Genomic DNA, 17,930 nt, shown 5'->3' on the forward strand with positions numbered 1-17,930 from the left:
TCCTGGTACACACAGTCAAGGCTACCCCCTGGCTTCATCCTTCATCCTTAAAGGCAGATTGAGCTCCTTGCCTCTGTCAGCCACTATGCTGGTAACACCCTTTAGGCTTTTATGAGCAGAGACTCATTTCTTGCTCCCTCCAGTAACAGCATGTGATGGTGAATGTAAGGTCTCTTATTTAAAAAAAAATAAAAAAAGGGAAGACAGGAATTTTGGTCACTTGACACTTTAAAAAATGCAGGGAAAACTGAACCCCAGGCCTCATGGCAAGTCTGAGTACTGCTCATAGCCAGGCCTTGTGGAGCACGAAGAGAGTTTGGAAATTAGGATCTCATCCTCTCCCTCCAAGTTCTAGAAGTGCTTCTCCCACCTGCAATAGGGGCTCAATGCTCTGAACATTTGGACTCTGCTGTTCAAGGGACTCAGTTTTTCTTCCTGTTTTTATTCCTGCAAACCAATTACTCAAGCTCTTAACATACTCAGCACTCTCCTAGAGGAAAACCTGCCTGGCTTGGTTAGCACTGCTCTTGGTCCTAGACCGAGGTCATGGGTTAGGCCTGCCCTTGGATGAGGGTGCCGAGTCCAGTGAGCTGTGGTTGGAGGGGCAAAGGGGCTGATGAGCTGACAGTGTAAAGCCTGCCCTCAAGACATGCACAGCCTGATGTGATGGAGCTAATCCCCACGTGCCTGGGCTGCCACCCTCACCACATGGCAGGTGTTGATAACCAGCTGGAGCCCTGTAGAAGCCTCAAAAGCCTCCCATCCACCAAGTTTCCTGGGCCTGGAATCCCAGAGGAAGGATTCCTCCCACCCCCGGTCCATGCTGTGATGGAGGCTGCCCAGGCTGCCCTGAACACCCAGAGGTGACAGCCCCTCACTTCACTCAAATCACACCTCCCAGGTGAGGCCTTCTCCAGCTACTGACTCAAAGCACCCTGCCTCATGCTTGCCCCCGGACCTCCTGTCCTGTTTCTCTGCTTAATTTTTTTTCTTGGTCCTCTTATAGCATACTAGACTTTTCAGTACTTTGTTTATGGTATGTCTCTGTCCCCTAAAATGTAAGCACCATAAAGGCAGGGGCTTTTGCTCTTTTGCCTTCTCTTATTTACCATTTCCCAGAACTGTGCCTGCCCCAAACTGACACTTGATGTGAATGAAAGGAAGGGCAGGGGACCCAGTCTGGGTGGAGATTTCATTGAAGGCTTTCTGCAGGAAGTGACATAAGCTGAGTCAGGCGAGGTCTGAAATGGAAGGGGCATTCCAGGCACTCAGGCCAGGAAGAGAGCATGTTCAGGGATCTTAAGTGGTAGTTTGTCCGGGGCCTGTGATGCTGCAAGGCGTGAGGTGTGAGATGAGGGTGGACAGCAGACCACGGCAGCGAAGAGGGCCCCGTGTGTCTCCCGGGGAGAGTGGGATGTCTATGCTGGGGCTGAGGGCAGGGGAGGGCAGACCTAAGAGGCTAGGTCAGGGGCAAGCATCATTTATAACTTGAAAGTGGACAAGTTAATGATCAAAAAGACCTGTCCTTCACTGAGTGCTTACTGTGTGTGGGACTGCAATCAGTGCTTCTAATGCATGACTTCACTGACCCCCATGTCCAGTCATCACACCAGGGTGACACGGCAACACAGCAAGGAATGAGAGAAACCTCTACAAATTGACCAGTCTGGCTTATTAGGCAGGAAATTTTGGTACCCTCGGGCTAAGCCACAGTGAGAGATCATGCCTGGTGACTCCCGTCCCCACCACCATTTCACCAACCACTGCCCTCTGGCCTCCTCCTCTCCTGCCCTCCACCGCTGCCTCTTCTACAGAACACAGATAAAACGGCATCAGGGACCCCAGGCTACAGGACTGAGGTGGGGGGGGGGTCAACAAAACTATAAGAGAGTAAGTAGAATAAAGGGGAGGGGAATGGGGCATAGACAATGCTACCAAAAGCTGTTAGGAAGCTGCTGAGTACTGAGAGGGGACAGTCAGTATTAGAGAGAGGTCTCCAAATGTGAAGGCAACAACCTGCCGTGAAACCTCACTGGAAAAGAAGAGATTGTGGCCAAATTGGGGGAAACATGGTCCTTTTTCACCGGAGGACTCAGGCCATGGGGGGATGAAACTGGCCCAGAGAGGAGTCGGAGTAGGTCAGGGGTCTTCAAGAGAGCAAAGGGGAGGTGTCGGATGGCCCTTGGTAGGAATCCAGGAGGGGGCAAGGCAGAAATAAGGCCCTCTGCCGGGACTGGCTGGCAGAGTAGACCCCCAGGCCTCAAGAATGCCTCCTGCTGACACAGGCCATCAAGGTGCTGATCTCACAAAGGTGGGCCTGACCACCTGGTTTCCACGTCAGCCCGTCAAGGTGATTTCATTATCAGTGGAAGGAATGGACAGTGAACTCATCCCTTTCCACCAAGGCATTTGGGAAGGGTCCTCTGTATGGACAACACCTGAAAAATGAGAGTAACTCACACCCAGAGGGTATAAAGCACACCATTGCCATTACTGTCACAAACCTGAATCCCCAAAGACCAGATCCAGATCTGCCTCGCAGTAACAGCAGGGTAAGCCCAACACCTGGCCTCTGCCCACTGGACCCCCAGAGTTCTCCCGAGGGCAGCTGTTCCTCGCATACCCCCCTCCCACTCCTGCTCAAAACCATCTCCCTAAATCCACCCCCAGAGCTCAGGGCTCTCTTGCCTTAAGGACTTCAGCCCGACTCTGTCTCTGTGCCCACCCTTAACATCCTCCTCTTTTCCAAAGCCCTGTCCAAATGTACCTCAGGCAACAATTCTAACAGTTTCCTTCTCTCTTAAACCCGAGCCTCAGAAGCTCAGTTGGAACTGTTCAACCTCATGTGAATTCTACGTCCCCTCCCCCGTCCCTAGGTCAACCCTCAGGAATGTGTTAACTGGAAACTCTCAATGAGTGAAAACTGGAAGATCTGCCCCTGTGACCCACCACTGGTTCTATACACATCCATCCTGGCACATGCAAGCAGTGATTAAAAAAAGAAAACAAAAAAGCAAGCAGTTGGGCAGCTTCAAGATTTACTGAAGTGGATGAGAGGACAAGATGCACACACAGAAACTCCAACACAAACTCTTGGTTCTAAAAAGTTACATAGCAGTAGGCAGGGGGACATGGAGGCCACTGGATGACCTGGTCCAGATGGAAGGAAACCAGTTTTCTGGGTCCGCAGCGCTCTGTGGCACCTGCTGGGGAGAGGCAGAGCTAAGTGAAGGTCTTCAGCTCTGAACCCCAAGTCCCTAGAGTCCCAGGACATTCCATCTGCCCCCTTTACAGAGCTGCGAAGTCCTTCCATTCTGTGCTGAGCCAATGGAAGATAGAAGGTCTGGTGACGGTCATGTGGCAACATCATTCTTCGCTCTGCTACACAGTGTCTGTGATCAGCCCCAAAATAACCTAAAGGAGAGAGTCAGATGAGGCCAGCAGCTTGGAATTTCCATCTCAGAAACACAAGCCGACTTGGCAGTAACTCACCACGAGGAGGCCCCTCCAGGGAGCTGGGACCCAGGTCACCATCCTGAGGGGGGCCACTGTTTTCCTTTGAGGCTTCTTCCAACCAAGTCCAGGTCCCAGGCAGCACCCTGAGGGTGATGAGGAGCTCACGACAAGGATTTGCTCTCCAGCGTTACCTTATCTTTCTTCAAGCCGACATCCGTGAGACTGCCCCCACTAAGTCAGGGATGAGCTGCACGTTTTTTTTCACACCAAACTTGGCTCAGGAAGGAATATCAATCCTCCTAGAGAAGAGTCGAAATAAACCCTGTCTTAGGGGTGGGGGTATAGCTCAGTGGTAGAGTGTGTGTTAGCATTACGCACGCATGAGGTCCTGGATTCAATTCCCAGTACCTCCATTTAAAACACAAAACAAAACAAAAAAAACCTTGTCTTTAAAAAATGGACCTTTTCAGGGCAACAGAGCAGATGGAGTAATTGGCAGAGACATAGCTGGAGAGCTTGCTCTCAGGAGCACCTCCCACTGGGCCCCACCACCCTGTGTCAGGAGTGGGGACCGCCACCCCAGCAGCCGTCCCCCTACACCGTCATTACTTGCCTGCACACCTGACTCCCCAGGCACTCTCACTAACCCCAGCCTCAAATCATCCTCGTGCTCCTCCCTCCCCTCAAAGACCTTCCCACTGCCTCTCACACCTGCCTCCTTCAGGGCCTGCCCAGGTCTACCACCTCCAAAGAGCTGCTCCCTTTGAAAACCTCATGGCAATCACTATATACCACCCAGCATGGCGCTCATTTGTTATGCGTGATTCATCCTGGCTCCTTCCGCCCCCAGAAGTACCTCAACCTGACACGGACACAGCCTGGCTCTGATAACAGGAGGGTGAGCTCCAAGTCCCCTCACTGCCTCTCACTCGGCAGCCCCCGGGGCCTGAGAGCCGAAAGCACTGGCTGGAGAGAAGCCGGAGTGTGTGAAAGCGCCAGCATTTGAAAGGGACAGGTGTGGACCCTCCAAACACGGGAAACTGCTTTCCCCAATTCCTCTCCCTGCATCAGCAACGACCAGAGCACAGGCAGCCCGTGGTCACTTTTGAATGCAGGTGCGAACAAGGCAGAGAGATCCAGGAAGAGAAGCAGGTGGCAGTGGCCAGGGAATAGGCTGAGTCACTGGGGTGGGTGAGAGGACCTGAGGACTTGTGGGTACCACCTTCATCTCACCTCTCAGCCCCACTACATCTTCACCCAGAGCCCCCCTGGGAACACACACACATGACTACCAGATGTGAGGAACCAACACTGCAGAGAATGGACCAGAGATCTTACCTCAAGGACACTGGGGTCTAGAATGTTCCCAACATAGCAACTTCCATGACGCCTCTGCACACAGTGGACTCATCTGCAACTGAAGAAGCCAAGAATGAGCACCCGACTTGTCCCTGCTCAAGCAGGGCTGGGCAGGCATCAGGGAAGGGCTCAGTACAGGAGTGACAAGATGGTAAGCATTCTGCAAAAGCTGTTGTTATTTCCCAGACACACTACTTCCTCACAAAAAGGACAGCAGTTAACTCTGAAGGAGACAGTGGACTGTCTACAGCAGGGTGGCCAACAACGATCAGTGTGCAACTAAATCAGTGACAGGCGGAAAAAGGATGCCGATGCCAAGGCCATGTTTACGGAACGTCCCGTGGCTGACTGGCAGCAACTGGGTATCCAGGGGAACTGGGCACACGTAGCCTGGTTCCCAACAGCAGAGGCAGGAAGTGGAAGCCCCAACAATGACACTAATGCACACAGGACAGCGACCAAGGCCCTGCAGGCCCAAAGTGTGTGCAGGAAAGCTCCTGGAACTAGAAGGTGAGGATGTGGACCCTCCAAGGGCAGAACAACCCTTTCCACGTTTCCTCTGCCTGCCCACCAGTGAACAAGGACATGGGCAGCCCGTGATCACTTCCCAAGTGTAAGGGCAGGAAAGGACAGAGGGCTTGCTAAAAAAGGCCAGCAGCAGAGGCCTGGAGCAGTCAGCCAAACTGACTACAAGGACTCAGCAACTGCTTCCAATCCTGCAATCCTTTAACATGTCCCGGACAAGAGGGACAAACGGAGAACACCTCTGACAGAAAAATGATAGGGTCGGTAGGCTGTAAAAGATGGACTATGTGATCTGAAGACAAATGGCCTCATTGCGTTCTTGCTTTCTGGAGGATGAAACCAGCAATAATAGAAGGTCCCAAAAGTAGGAGGAGGCAGAGAAGCGACTGAGACCTGGGTACAGGAGGGTATGCCAAAACCCTATTCATGCTTTTTTTCCCCTCTTTTTTCTTTATGGGGGAGGTAATTGGGTTTATTTATTTACATTTGGAGAAAGTACTGGGGATTGAACCCAGGATCTCGTGCATGCCAAGCATGCACTCTACCACTTGGGCTAAACCCTCCCCCTCCCTTTTCATGCTTTTGACTCACACATTCTGCTACCAACATTATCAATTTGGGGGAAGGGCTTCCCAAGGGCTCTCAGAACCAAGTGCAAGAACAGGAACTCCTGGAACTTCAGAGCATTCTCAAAGGCCCCAGAGAGGGTACAAAATGAGGACCAGGACTACTTCCCAGACTACATCACACTGGGGGACCTGCATGGACCTCATGGGATGCAAAGCCCCAGATCCCTGGAGAGCACAGCTCACCTCAGCAGCACCATGGTCCAGCCGCTTCCTGACAGGATGGAGACACCTCTCAAGGACCCTATGCACCATGCTGCCTCCTCTGCACCAAATGAGAAACCCTGGATGAGAGACCTAGATGCCACCTGGTCACAACGTGCCCTGGCAAACCCACGGAGTATCTGACCCAGTAACCAGCCACTCCACAAATGTGGGCTATTGTTACCAACCTACGAGCCACACCGTCTTCTCATGAACAGGAAGGAAGCTTCCACTCCACATGGGACAACAGCTTATCTGGGGCAGATCATCTTCTGTGCAAACTCTGATGACACTGTACAGGTTCTGAAAGCTGGATCTTGAACAGGATGGAATCTCCAGGACAGGTTTGGAAGGGTGCAACATCTGACAGGCAGTGTCTGGCCTGGGCAGGGAGGGCACAGGGGCAGGAGCACCTCAGGTCGCCTGTGAAGGTGAGGTCTGGCATCTATCTAAGCCTTGTCCAATTTCATTACTGCTCTGGTTCCAGCTGCCATAACAGCAAAAAGTCTCCCCTGGTGGACTGGGCTCTATCTCATGCCAAGGGGCCTCCAATGGAATCCAATGAACTCCAATGAAGGAATACTGGCCAAAAGGAAGAACATCTCCAGGAGAAGGAAACATAGAAAGTGCCCCCCCTCCCAGGGGCTCACAAGCAGTCTTTCCCTGATGTTCCACGATGTGATGGCCCCGCCACCCCATCTCTCCTTTCCTTCCCTCCCACTGGGCAGTTGTTCCACAGCAGCTGAGCACTGGACACCTGCTAGTCACTGAGCCTACAAAGAGGTGAGACTCAGATGCTAATCTCAGGATCAGAGCAGAGAGAGACAAAAAGACAATAAAACCAATGATTTTCACAAAGTATGATTGGTGCCCTCAACCCACAGCAAGTCACTTCCCAGGCTACGTCACACCACAAAACATGCAGTACTCAGGACCTGGAAAGGGGAGGGGGGAGGCAGAAATGGCTTCCTGGAGGGATGCCCTTGGTGGCAATCACTCATCAGTGGCTCCACAGCAAGCCCATAGGTCCTTAGACACAACCCTTGCTTTATCCGTTTTTTTAAAACATCTCAGCAGCCAGGCACTCAGTAGACACCAGGTGCCAGGAGGCACCTGAGAGGTGGGGGGAGGAAGGAGGTGTGGGAAAGCTCCAGAGTTTGGAAGGGACAGGATGGACCCTCCAAACACGGGGAAACGCTTTCAGCGATTCCTCTCCCTGCACTATCAATGACCAGGGCACAGGCAGCCCGCGATCACTTTCGAATGCAGGGGCAGAAAACGGCAGAAGGGGAGCCAGGCAGAGGAGCCCATGTGAGCAGCCGGCGATCTGCCCAGGCAGGAAAAAGCTGCCCAGCCAAGCCCGCGACCCCCAGCACTATCATCTCCTCATAGAGATTCCATCTCCCCTCATTAAAAGAGGCCACAGCAAGACCAATTTCAGATTAAAACGCCTCAATTGTTCATCCACCCTACAGATATCAACTGAGGATCTACTATGTGCCAGCCACTGTGGGTTCAAAAACAGAAAAACACACACCAGGCCTCTGTCCTCCCAGAGCACGTGCCCCTCCCATCCCGGAAAGTAAAGCTCAGCCAAGATTCCACCGCTAACGAAGGGCTGAGTCACGATCTGAACCCAGGCCTTTCTGGACCCCAAACCCAGCCCCATCCTCCTGAACAAGGGCTTTGCAAGACACCTCCCAGAACCCCTTTCCCCCTCCCAGCCCCAGGACCACCCTCTCTGCCGTGGGGCCCGCAGGAAACAGCCCCAGTTCAAGGTCCCCAGGAGCAGCAGCACTTACCCAGGGGACAGCCTCAGCCCCTGCACACAGTGGGGGTGCATCAGGCAGGGCGGGTCAGGGACCCGCAGGACAGAAGGGGGCGCTGGCTGAGGCAGGCCCAGCAAAGCCGTCCGAGGGAGGGTCTTCATCTGTCTCCGACGCAGCCGGGAGCTCGCGAGGCCTAGGCAGGGAAAGCGTGGGAAAGGGCTTGAGCGCAAAGCAGGGGGGCAGGGAGCCAGACTCGGCCTTCTGGGGCGCTGGGGGGGGGGGGGCGTCCTCATTTAAAGCTCAAACAACCCGTCCGTAAAATGGAGGTTTGAACGCTTTCCTTTAAAGGTTATTGAGAAAAACAGGCTAACGGTCACGAGAACACTTGTTCTGCAACGACCGGCGGCTTTGGGGGATGAAACGCTGGAGTCGGAGGTGATGGGCAGGGAGAGTCAGGGGGTTCTGGCGCCCCTCGGGCCGGGTTCACGCGGGCTCCGAACGACCCCCTCCGGGACCTCAGGTCCAAGGGTCTCTCGCCCTCAGCGGCCACAAGTCTCCTCACCGGGCGGGTGAGGCCGGGGGACCCGACGCTCCGAAGCAGCGCCGGCCGGTGGCGCGGTGACCCGACACCCCTTTGTCGGGGACACGAGCTCCGAGAAGTCCACATCCGGAGGAGGAGACCGGCTCGGGAGCTGGAGCGGGCCTGGGCTCAGAGCCGACCTGCGGCCGAAGCTCCCCGCCGCCTGCCGCCTCAGTTTCCCCTCCTGTCGGGGATGTGGGGACGGAGCACCGGCCTTGGAGGCCGCCAGGGGTCCCTGGGCAGCGCGACCACGCAGTGACTCACGTGGGGCGGCGAGACTGCCGGCGGCGGGTCAAAGGGCCTGGTAAAAGAAACTACTGAACAGATCGGGGAGAGACGGATACAGTACCCATCCTCCCTCGGTTCGGCGCCGGCAGAAATGCAGTGGGAGCGCCGGCTGCGGCCTAGAGCGGCGTCTCCTCGGGCGGAACCTGCGCAAGCAGGGCCTTGCGCCCCCTCGTGGATCGGAGCTGAAACTCTGGCCCGCCAAGCAGCCAAGCAGCCAAGCATCTTCCCTTCTTCCCTACCATCCGAGTATTAAATGGATAGGGCAGCTGTAGTTTTGACCTGTCTACTCCTTGTCCCTGATTTTCTTTTGTCATTCACTCTTCCTGTTGAATTCAGTCTTGCTGAGAATGTCAATTATGGTGTCCCGCCCTCCCCTGACAAAGGGTTGGGCATCAGACACAAGCTGGGAAAACTATACTTTCTTCTTTAATTTTGTATCTCGAGTGTGAAAAAGCATGGATCCTAAAGCATGGAGGCTAATGTGGCTATGAGTAGAGTCATAACTTCCATCAGTTTGCACATTAAGGTGGCTTCTCAGCGGTGGTGTGTCTTGGTGGGGTTTGAAGGCCTCAGATAGGAAGGGAGAACAGAAAGATGTTCAGAAAAGGGAGGAAGATGAAGGCTTAGAAGCTGAAGTAGGGGAAGGGAATGGGGGAGCGGATGTATGTGTTGGTATGTGAAGAAACTGGAAACTGGACAGGACATCTCATTGCATGGCCTGTAAAAGATGATCTTTAAAGGTTGACACAAGAGAAGAAAGAGAAAATCTCATTGTTGCAATGGGAGAGGGATTCACTTGGTTCTGAAATGTAAGATAAATTCCACATGTCTCAGTCTGTTCTTGGCTCCTCAGGGCTTAAAAAATGAGAACAAGGACAATTGAAATGATCCAACTAAAGTAAAATCAATAAACAAGAGCAGAAACTAAAATGGCAGAACCATATTGACAGCAACATAGCCAAACAATTTTAGGAATGAGAAAAATGACTTAGTACAGTCAAAGCAGAGAGTAAAAAGTTTGAGAACAGTATGTTTGACCATGTGTGGCAGTCCTGCCTACCTTTGGTGGAAGATGGATAGAGATGTATTTCAGGGCAAACCTAGCATGTGCCCTCCTCTACTATATGCAAGAAATGGAGTGAATGTAAAGTCAGAAGTCCACACACAGGCCAGGGGCGAGGGGTGCGGGACAGAGTGTCCTAGTGGAATTTCAGTCCCTGGTGTTCATTGTCTTGCAAGCTCAGCTCCACTTCTGCCCTTCCTCTTGTTCAATTACATGAGCTTTCTAATAATGCAATTTTTTTTTAGCATAAGTTAGTGTCACCCACACTCCTGGCTAAATCCTGAGTCTTTTCTTTAACTTGCCCCCAGTGGCCAGTTATTAAGGTATTCCATTGGGAGGGGGGGGTGTTGGCTGTTGCATGAGGCACTGTGGGCATTTTGCTTATCCCGGCTGACTTTCCCACTTACAACACTGGCCTATCTAACTGGGGAATCCCAGCAAACAGGGCAACATGTTGAGGTCTCGAAATAAATGTGTTGTGACAGCCTTTGCTCTTGGCATTCAGACAACAGTCCACACACAGTGGCTTGCCCTCATTTGTCAGCCAGCTGATGTGTCTGCGGACATTAGAAATAAAACTGCAGTGAACTCTCCACAGGGATGTATATCCCAGAAGGGATGTATATTTCAAGTGGGTCTTTGGCCAGGAGGGGATGTGTTGGGGGGCCACTCAGGCAGAAGTAGGCTGGTTATTATTAGGTCTGCCTGGACCAAGCCTTTTTCAGAGTGGCCCTAGGGGGCTTAAAGTGGCTGTAGGGGGAGGAGGAGCCACCACTCACTTGGAGCCACTGATCATCAAGACAGAACAGTAGCAGAAAAAAGGGGACAGAGCACTGCTGAGCCAGTGTACCTTGTATTCATTCATTTATTCATTCAATATGTGGTAATTGAACACCTCCTCTCGGTGTGGCACCGTGCTGGTGGGTGTGCCCAACAGCTGTAAACCACAGCCAGATTGTGCAGGAAATTGAAAAAGGAACAACACCCCAATGTTCACAGCAACACTATGTACAATAGGCAAGACATGGAAGCAATGTAAATGCCCATAGACAGATGACTGGATAAAGAAGATGTGATATATAAAGAATAAAAAAATAAAAAGATGTGATACACACACACACACACGCACAAACACACACACAATGGAATACTACTTAGCCATAAAAAATGAAATAATGCCAGTTGCAGCAACACGGATGGACCTAGAGATTATCATACTAACTAAAGTAAGTAAGATAGAGAAAGACAAATATCATCTGCTATAATTTATATGTAGAATCTAAAAAAAATGACACAAATGAAATTATTCACAAAACAGAAAGAGAGGGTTGGGAAATAGCTTGGTGGTAGAGTGCATGTTTAGCATGCACGAGGTAGTGGATTCAATACCTGGTACGTCCATTAAAAAAAAAAAAGAAAAAAGAAACAGTAAGAGACTCACAAACATAGAAAACAAACAAATGGTTACCAAAATGAAAAAGACAGGGGAGGGATAAATTGGGAGTTTGGGATTAGCAGATACAAACTACTATATGCAGAACAGGTAAACAACAAGGTCCTACTGTATAGCACAGAGAACTATATTCAACAGCTTATAATAACCTATAATAAAAAGTGAAAAAGAATATATATGTATAACTGAATCTCTATGTTGTACACCAGTAACTAACACAACATTGTAAAGAAACTATACTTAATTAAAAAAAAAAGGCTGAGATGCAATTTTTGCTGTCAGCCTAAGATTGTCAACACAAAAATAAATATTCTAAAAGAAATAATGAAATATAATATTGCATCGTCTTTGGAATTGTAATAAATTGATAGATGGGTAAGGCAAAAAAAGGAAAAAAGAGAAAAAAGAACAACATGAAAACTATCGCCTAAATAATTCCCCAAACAACTGTTCAGTTAATGATTTTTCCCCATAAAGGCACCACATTTCTAACACTGGTTCTTTGTTTTTGTTTTTATATAATGACTGGGAGGTAAAAGGATGAATGAGAGAAACTCATTGCATTTCCCTTCCTCCAAGCTTATAGTCTAATAATCCACCAATATCAAATAAAGTCTGTCCTATGAATGCAAGCAGAATTTCCTATTGGGAAGTCTACTAGTATACCACATTAGGAGGTCAAGAATGTGGTAAATATCACAGAATTGGGAGGGACACAGATATTATGGATTGAATTATGTTCCCCGCAAAGATGTGTTACAAAGTCCTAACACCTGGTACCTGGGAATGTGACCGTACATGGAAATAGTCTTTGAAGATGTAATTAAGATGTAAATTAAAATGTGGTCATGTTGATGGAGGGAGGACCATTAATCCCATATGACTAGTGTCCTTATCAGTGAGGAGGAAGACACTCCGGGAGAGTGTCACGTGATAAGGGGTAGAAATTGGAGTGATGTAGCTACAGGATTGACAAACACCCTCAAAAGCTAGGAAGAGGCCAGGAATAATCCTGCTCTGAGTTTCAGAAGGAGCATGGCTTTGCCGACATGTTGATTTGAGACTTTTAGACTTCTGAAGAGTGAGAGAATAAATTTCTGTCATTTTAAGCTGCCCAGTTTATGGGACTTTATTATGGCAGCCCTCGGGAACTAATACAGCAGACACACTTACAATTTTTCTCTACTGCATTTTAACTTTATTCACAAGTTACTTCATCTTTCTGAACCTCAGTTTTTCAGTTTTAAAATAGATAAAATACTTTATTTTACTTTTTTGTTTTTCTTGTTTTTTAGGGAGGGGGTAATTAGGTTTATTTATTTATTTATTTATTTGTTATTTTTTGTTGTTTTGTTTTTTGGAGGGGGAGATAATTAGGTTTATTTATTTATTTATTATTGCTTTTATTTATTTAGCTGATGTACTGGGGATTGAACCCATGACCTCGTGCATGCTAGGCATGTGCTCTATCATTGAGCTATACCCTTCTCCCCTAAGATAGATAAAATGTACAAAATGGTGCAGCCACTATGGAAAACAGTATGCTGGTTGCTCAAAAAGTTAAAAATAGAATTACCATATGCTCCAACAATTCCACTTATGAATATATTCTCAAAACAACTGAAAGCAGGGTCTGTTTTTTTCTTTTAAGCAGGGTCTTAAAGAAACATTTGTCCACCTGTGTGCATAGCACTACTATTCACAATAGCCAAAAGGCAGAATCTACTCAAGTGTCCATTGATGGCTAAATGGATAAACAAAATGTGGTCGATGCATACAATGGAATATTATTCAGCCCTAAAAGAAAGGAAATTCTGACACCTGCTACAACATGGAGGAAACTTAACGACCTTATGCTAAGTGAAATAAGCCAGTTACAAAAGGACAAATACTGTATGATTCCACTTATACGAGTTTCCTAGAGCAGTCTAGTTCAGAGACAGAAAGCAGAATGATGGCTGTCAGGGGCTGAGGGGAGGAAGGAATGGGGAGTTGTTGGTTGATGGGCACAGAATTTCAGTTTTGCAAGATGAAAAGAATTTGGGGGATTGATTGCACAATAGTGTGAATGTACTTGACACCACTGAAGTGAATATTTAAAAATGGTTAAGTCGGTAAATTTTATTTACCATCTGTGTATTTTACAATTAAAAAATTTAAAAATAGGAAAAATAATACATTAAAATGCATGAATAAGTGCTTTTTTTTAATAGTTGTTGGCTTATTGTAAGCTAGTAATACATTTTAGCTACCATCACCCTTCATCATCTTGAGTATCATAATTTGATAAAAATTAATATTCATTCATAACTTTAAAAATTCTTAGAATTCTAAAAATAGAATATATATCATAAGCCATCAGGCAATCTCATACATAATGGTGAAATCATAGAAGAATTCTTCTATTTTTATCCTAGAAGTCCCAGAAGAATAGCCAGGGTTGTCTTCTGCACTTGGCCTGGAAAAACCCAAGGTCTTAAACTGATGCAGTCAGCTACCATGGTGAAAGATAATGAGTCAAAGTCAAATATCATTATCCTGGAACACCCAAATACTCAGGCAAGAAAATTAACAATTCTCTAGCCAGGAAGATTTAAGCAATTAGCCACAAACATCTCAATTATTTAGTTAGCAAAAAAGGTCCAAAGTTGTTGTCCAGGGAAGCCCAAGTTAATTTGCTAAGACCATCCAGATTCATTAGTCAAGGAGGTTGCTTTCCAGGATTGTCCACTACTGATAGAAGGAAAGTCCGATGTCACTTGCCAAGGTTATCAGTCTTTCACAAGGACTCTATTCCCCCAGGGCCCAGACCTGCCAGTTTCTGAAGAGAGAGGGTCACTTTTCTCATGCTTGTCCCCATGACAGAGGCCTGAGCCATTTATACCTTCATCGAGCCCACAATGATCCCCTCTCCAGGGGCCTTCAGCTCCGGACAGAAATGAACCAGAAGCAAAAATGACTGAGAGGCCCAGCTAGGGGACCCAGGGAGGAGGCGGTGCTGAGACCTCGGTGGCAGCTGACCCTGGTGGGGGGACCCTCTGTCTCATCTCAGTCTGTCAGAGCATCCAGTGAGGGCCTGGGGCTGCTGGAGACCCCAAAACATGCCAAGACACAGGCCATGGGGCAGCACAGGAAGATCTTATCCTGCCTGAGAGGTCCCAGGACGATGGGTTGGCCAAGGCTTCCCACAGCCTCCTGGAGCCTGAGCCTATTCCTCCAGAAAGATGCAGTAACAGAGGATCAGTATGAAGAGGAGGAGGAGGATGGACATATACAACAGGACCGCCAACATGCTGATCATTCTTAGTGCGGGGATGGGGCTTGACGCTCCTGTAGGCCCTCGGGACCAGCTGCTGACTTCCAGCCTAGAGCCTGGGCATCACCACCTTGGAAAAATCTGTCTAGCCAAGACCCCATCTCCCCTCAGGGAGGGGCTAAAGGCTCAGGAGTCTCTCAGCCCCTGTGAGGTCACAAACTCCAGGATGGTGGAATGCTGGCTTCCCAGCTACAGCCAAATCCTTTATGAACATGACCAGTATGTTGAAAGCAGTACTTCTGGTATATAATCATAATATTTTTTTTGTCTGTCTCTTTAGATTTTCTAAGGGGAAGAGTCTTTTCCCTATCTCTAGAAAAATCTCGGGAAGTCCTCATAAATTTTCTGATCATTCTTAGGTAATAAGTCTTATATTACTAAAAATGGGGAATATAGTTTCCATTCAATTATTTTAAGTGTCCATCTAGTGTATTAATCATGTTTTCAATGATCACTGATACATAAGACTTCTCTGCTTACCACCAGCTGGGGCCACGCATAGGGTGGCTTGCTATCTGCTGGGAGGGGATGGGGACCTTCTCTCTTTACTTACCCAAATGTGTTTCTCTTTACCAGGTTTCTGTCCACTCCCCCACCCCTAATACAGATGGATCAAAACAGATGGGATGGCAGGGGAGGGCATAGCTCAGTGGTAGAGCGTGTGCTTAGCATGAATGAGGTCCTAGGTCCAATCCTCAGTACCTCCATTAAAAAAGTAAATAAATAAACCTAAATACCCACCCCCACAAAAAATTTAAAAAACAAAACAAAAAAACCAGATGAGATGAAGAGTGAGGTGGGGGGACATGTCTCTGAGTTGGGCATGAAATTAATCCTGGACATTCTCTCTTGGCCTCTATTTCCAGGATTCTCCAGAGATGCCCCCACTCCTTGTGCCCTTTGACTGCACCCATAGTGATGTGAACAGGCCTTCTTGGGTCCGCTCAACCTTGCAGGCCCCCTCTAGGGCAGAACCTCTTGGGCAGCCATGGACATTCCGACCTCAGATTCTATACCTGCTAAAGGAGATGATGAACTTTCGACTTAGGAGTGGATTGACCCGGCTCACCTGTGCTCCTCAATGCCAGGTGGTATTTATTAAGCTCCCATGTATTGCAGCTGGAGCTCCTGGTATGACGGTTACCAGGGAAAGAGGAACACCATCCTGCTCTCTCTCTTGGAGGCAGGGGGTGAGGCTATTTTAAGACCTAGACTCCATAATTCCCCCTCCTCTGAATGTCTAACACTGTACTGCTAATACCCTCAAATTAGAAGAGAGAATTGAGTCACAAACAACCATTTTTCATTTATGTTCTTCCTAAATTCTGCATCTGGTCCACCACTTTCTTTGGAAGGCAGCTGCCATTTTATCAGGTGGAACCTTCAAAAGCTGCCAGGATTCAACCACCTTTTACCTGCTGCAACCATGATTTGCTGTGGTTTAGCAATTCATTCCTGTATCTTGGTGCCTTAGCTGAAATGTTCATTTGCATATCCTGTGACACTAACAATTAGCAAGCATAGACCACGCCTCTTAGATGACCAACCTCCTTTAAGCACTGGAGATGCAGAAATGACCGGGCCCAGATCCTCTCCCTGGCATCAGGGGAACAAAGGATGCAGGGGAATCGTGTAGATTGGAATTGTGGCTCTGCACCTTCCCAGCCTCCTGAAGGCATCTTTGCCTTAATCTCCAGCTCAGAATGAGGAGGCTCCCAACCTGAGTGGTGCAGCAGGTCCGGCCCCTCCTGGGATGTCCAAGGCTCATGGGTGGGTGGGGGGCTGTGGAAGGGACATGCTATGAGCCTCCTGCTTGCTACTTCTCTCCTCTGGCTTTGAAAGGCTGATCAAAGCCAAATGGCCTTAGACCTGCTCTGGTGAACACAGTAGCCACCAGGCACATGTGGCTACAGAGCACTGGAAATGCAGCCAGTCCCAACTGCAATATGTTGTCGGTATAAAACACACACTGGATTCCAAAGGCTTTGTACAAAGAAAAAGAATAGTAAATATCTCATTAATAATTTAAAAATATTGATTACATGCTGAAATGATGGTATTTTGGTTATCTTGGGTTAAATATGATATATTATTAATTAATTTCACCTTTTGGGTCCTTTTTAATATGGTACTTAGAAAATTTAAAATTATGTAGCTGGCATTATATTTCTACTGGATAGTGCTGCCTTAGATTTTTCAAACAGCATGTTCTCTCTTCCTTATAAATACTACAATGTCCTTGCAGTGACAGAAGACCTTGCCTTTCTCAGAAATAGTAGTGTATAGCAAGTACCATGCTTGGCCACTTGTTCTGTGCTATGCTCTTGGTGTGAACTGTTTCACCTAATTCTCACAGCAATGCTATGGGGGTGGGGGGAGGAGCTACGATTCTGCCCATTTTCTAGGAAAGGAAAACTAAGGCTGGGCATAGAAATTAGGTCACTTAGCCAAGAGTAAGGGCAAGAAGAGGAGGCAGGAAAGGACACCAGAGCTGTATAGCCATAGTGTGCACACCTGACTCCTTTGCCCACTGTCCTCACAGCCATAGCATCCCATGGCCCCTCCTCATCACAAAGAGTCCCAAAGTTCTCACTGTCTTAGAATCACAGAGCCTCTTCCCAGGTCCAGAAGATGGGGTGTTCTCACTCTCAGCGATCTGCCCTGCTTTCCTTCTTGGTTGCATCAATCAGGCCTGGATGTCCACACTGTGCGGACCCAGTGAGCACCAGGAATCTGAAGTGGGGAGACTTTTCCTCAGACACAACGGTGGGTTGTTTGAACTTCAGAATGTGGGACTGTTACGGAAACGACAGGCCAGTCAAGAAACAAGCACCACTCGGAGGGTTGGAGTACTCAGATGTATTACGCCGGCGGGCTCAGAGGGGCTTCTGCACCGAAGCTCTGAGCACATTCAAGATGTGCACATGAGGTTTTATAGGGTAAAGTACAAGCTTGGGGTATTCGGCCAATAGGCATGGAAAACTTTAGCAACATCATCATCACAAAAGTGGAGGCGGGGAGGCAGCAAACCAACATTCCAAAGCCAGATATGTATCTTTGAAAATCCAGCTGGCTAGCAAAAAACATAAACAGCAAACCAACACTAATTAACTTAGATTTACAAGTTAGTCCAGCAGAACTCAGATCAGTATTCCAATACTTAGACTTGTTAGCCCAGCCCAGCCTCTCCCTCACATTCCTAGACCTGTGAGTTATCTTTTCAGACCAGCCCAGCTTTTCCTTCACAGGCCAATAGATAAACAGCAAGTTTCTACTGTATAGCACAGGGAA

General features: G+C 48.4%; 1 long non-coding RNA gene and 2 other non-coding genes across 3 annotated transcripts; all 3 read right to left on the reverse strand.

The window, feature by feature from the left end:
• Nucleotides 1–3,021: 3,021 nt before the first annotated feature.
• Nucleotides 3,022–9,029, reverse strand: LOC105085012 (proline-rich protein 36). Its single transcript, XR_010376715.1, has 8 exons — nt 8,869–9,029; nt 8,502–8,797; nt 7,973–8,132; nt 6,359–6,552; nt 6,153–6,231; nt 4,795–4,873; nt 3,493–3,755; nt 3,022–3,414 (listed from the first exon to the last, which is right to left on the reverse strand). It is a non-coding gene; the product is annotated as a proline-rich protein 36 (long non-coding RNA).
• On the reverse strand, nt 4,440–4,573 carry LOC116147535 (small nucleolar RNA SNORA71). Its single transcript, XR_004131096.1, has one exon. It is a non-coding gene; the product is annotated as a small nucleolar RNA SNORA71 (small nucleolar RNA).
• LOC116147531 (small nucleolar RNA SNORA71) lies at nt 7,309–7,441 on the reverse strand. Its single transcript, XR_004131092.1, has one exon. It is a non-coding gene; the product is annotated as a small nucleolar RNA SNORA71 (small nucleolar RNA).
• Nucleotides 9,030–17,930: the final 8,901 nt, after the last annotated feature.

Source organism: Camelus dromedarius, chromosome 18 (assembly GCF_036321535.1).
Source record: "Camelus dromedarius isolate mCamDro1 chromosome 18, mCamDro1.pat, whole genome shotgun sequence".
Lineage (NCBI taxonomy): Eukaryota > Metazoa > Chordata > Mammalia > Artiodactyla > Camelidae > Camelus > Camelus dromedarius.